Source organism: Mastigoproctus giganteus, chromosome 1 (genome assembly GCF_048544385.1).
Source record: "Mastigoproctus giganteus isolate SK-2022 chromosome 1, ASM4854438v1, whole genome shotgun sequence".
Lineage (NCBI taxonomy): Eukaryota > Metazoa > Arthropoda > Arachnida > Uropygi > Thelyphonidae > Mastigoproctus > Mastigoproctus giganteus.
In genome coordinates, this window is record NC_143575.1 from 225,912,520 (window position 1) to 225,916,091 (window position 3,572).

A 3,572-nucleotide genomic window follows, 5' to 3' on the forward strand; every position below is an offset into this window, starting at 1 on the left:
TTGGAAAGCTGCGTCTGAGTACTCGTCCACACCACGGGAAAGTGGGCCAAGTCCAGTAGATGGAACACTCTTATGGTATCACATATGAAAAAAAATAAAAAACATCACAACTCTGGGGGCCCACTCCAGAGTATAAAATAAAAATAATAATAATAAAATAAAATAAAAAATAATATCAATTAAATAAATAAAATTAAATTTAAAATAATAATAATAATAAAATAAAAAATATAAAAATGAAATAAAAAAGTAAATAAAATTAAATAAATAAAAATAATAATAAATAAATATATATAATAATAATAATAAATAAAATAAACTCTCAACACTACACCCCGCCCACAGTCTCTAATGACCTCTGATGATCAAGACTCCATCATAATGAACCCAAGAAATAAGTACGTAAAATTGGCTTTAAAGATCTTCTATGTCTGAAGATTGCTTTTGAGAATTCTTTGAAAAAGATCAAAATTCTTTTTATAAGCCAAAAATAATCCTTCCTGGCCTGGTATCAGATCCTCCATTATTCTTCGAATCTGAATCCTTAAGTTCTCGAAAACAGCACATTCATAAAGTAAATGTTCCAACTTTCCGGAGAACCACAAAAACATAAATCAGGGTACAACAATCCCAGGGCAAACAACTTAGCATTAAATCATTAAAAACAAGGATTCAAAACTTGTAAACCATTTTGTTATCTGTCCACTGTTTAAAATTGTGACTTGAGGTATTAAACGCTAGTTAAACCCGTCCAGCCTCAACATTATCCCAGTATTAAAACTTAACTCTATAGCCAACATCCTAATGGGGGGCATTTTCCTCTTTATGAAGTAAAAAGACCCGGTACACCAAGAACAGATCCAAAGATTTCGGTGTAGCCCGCCGAAACCAGGCTCCTTCTGCGTACATGGTTATAGGAAGGAAAACCGGCCGATAATACAACTTTCAAAGTTTGCAATGATAGGCCCCAGTTTGAATTTGAGATTCTAATAACAGATTCAGAAAGACCTGAGCTCGAGTCCCATCGATGACGGGAGGGGTTTTTATGGGCCATTTTCACATATGGCAGAGTTAGTCGGTCTCAAGCGGTGATCACATGACTCTTTTCCTCCTGAAAATTCGAATTAGGTTATCCATCCAGCAAACAGAAAACCAATCAAAGGATAAATATACGAGTTAAACACTGCATATTGATGCTTCATAGTCTTAGCTATTAGTGTTCTTAAAGTACATCTAACCTAACTTAATTAGCATTCAATATTTTAGGCAGTTTCAGTACAGCTCACTAGAGTCAAAGTAGTACAGAAATGCAAACATCTCTCTAACTATAAATGGTGTTAGTATACAAAAATCTATACATTACCCATGACATGATTACAAAACAATATAAAAAACAGTATTGCACATTCAACATAATTTACGTCTATATACACTAATCATATATAAATGGAGAATGAATTACAATACCGTAAAAGTAGCTCAGGAACGACACCTGTGTCCTTTCGACAGCTCGGGCTCAAAAGTCTTCTTCAAATTTGTTACTTTTTCAGACACTTTCCAAAACTGACGTGCCAAGTTCGAATCCTTAGCTTTTGCAGATCTCCTACCCCAAGTGCAATCTAAGAAATATTTCCCAGACACTTTTTCTAGTCTTTCTTCTAAAGCCGAGTAAAGCGTTGTTTGTGCCCCTTCCCAACAGCTCTTTAGGAAAGGGTATAGCAGAGGCATGCACTTAAACATTCGTCCATGGTCACGAATAATGGACGTCATCACTGCCCCAGGATGTAGAGCATTCACTGTCACGCCTGATCCCTGCAGTCTTCGACTTAACTCTGCAGTAAACAACAAGTTAGCCAGCTTAGTGTTGCAGTATGTCCAGAAGTGGCTATGAGTTTGCCCCTCCACGTTCAGATTGTCAAGATTCAAGTTGGCTACCCAATGCATTTCGGATGACACGACTATGATGCGAGAGGGGACGCTCTTCTTTAGTACATCCAACAGGAGGTTAGTCAGCAGAAATGGACCGAAATGGTTAGTAGCGAACACCACATCCAATCCGTGTTCTGTCATTTGTGGGCTGGATAGACCACCAATCCCTCCATTGTTGATCAGGACATCGAGACGTTCCTCAGTTTTCTTGAAGTCTTCAACGAATGCCCGCACCGATTTCAAGGAACTCAGGTCCTCCTGTTTGATGACCACGTTATCTTTACCAGTCGACCTCACGATGTCTAGTGCCGCATCCCTTGCGCGTTCCACACTTCTACAAGCCATGATGACTCACGCATTCCTTCGTAGCAGTTCCCTTGCCGTCTCCTTACCAATTCCTCAGTTCGCACCTGTAATGATAACAGTCTTCCCCGACATGTCTCGCGTGCTCTTGCAGAATCCTAGGCTCACTCTCGTGTAAATTTTGAGAGCTATCAAGGCCACGAATAGGACGAATAACGGACCTCCAAAGAGGGAGAATAATGTGAATATCATGTCCGCTTTGGGTGCTCTAAATCTACACCTGTAGTTCATCTATACAAAAACAATATCTTGCCCCTTATTATTCTCCTTACTACTTACACGACGAATAACACTTCCCCAAAGAGAGAAACTATTGATAACGCATCTGTTCTGCAAGCAACATGAAAGGCCTCTGGCTTTTCTTAAGAAACAGAGGCGGAAATGAAAAAACAAAAGAGAAATGGGGACACCCATGCAATTACTGTAATTTAAGCAACTGTTAAGCGAGACCTGTTTGCACGAAGAATGCGGTTTGTTTCCAAGGTATAAACTAAGGATGTCGTATAAATGTTTCTGTGTTCGTACTTGACATCGTTTCTCTTTAGTTCTGAAGACCCTTCACCCGAAATCTATTTGGGACTAATTGGGGCTAGTGTCGAGGCCACATATAATTCATTTTCAGTGCAATAAAGATTATCTATTTATAATAACATGCAGGTTATCAAAATATATTTTTGAAGTAATATGTACGCGTAGAAATTAAAAACATTTCCTGTTCCACCGCATATTTTGGTTTGGTTTGGTGCCAAGAAAAAATGTAAAAATAGATCCTGGTAACTTTAAAAGAGGTTACCTGGTCAAAAGATCAGGCGTAAGTTTAAAAGGTGGTATATATTCTAAAAATATATAAAGCTTATTTTATATACATGTATATAAATCAGTTCGATATGCCCCAGTAGCGATACGAATAGCCTGATGATGGATAGGATCCATCCATCGGAGTACACCCTCCCTGTCTCAATTGTACACCTAGGACCCATAATCTAATCTCGATAGCACACGTTCATGATAGATGCGTAGTAGGGTGCAGCGGTCCGCACCACAAGATGTAGAGGACAAAGAGCGAAGAAAATTGAGACCTCTCGTGCACTTTGTACGAAGTTGACCGACGTGATCTACAAAAAAAGGTCAGCTTTTTATCAAATACGAGTCCCAAGAATTTTGTATCTGCCACTACTGGAATAGCATTTTGTCCAAGCTTTAATTCAGGTTCAAGATGAAGATTACGCTTACGACAAAAGTGTACGCAAACGGTCTTCTGCGGCTAGAACCTGAATCCA

At 38.6% G+C, this 3,572-nt stretch overlaps 1 pseudogene; it reads right to left on the reverse strand.

Annotated features, from left to right (window-relative positions):
- Window positions 1–1,479: 1,479 nt before the first annotated feature.
- Window positions 1,480–2,274, reverse strand: LOC150091561 (retinol dehydrogenase 14 pseudogene; annotated as a pseudogene).
- Window positions 2,275–3,572: the final 1,298 nt, after the last annotated feature.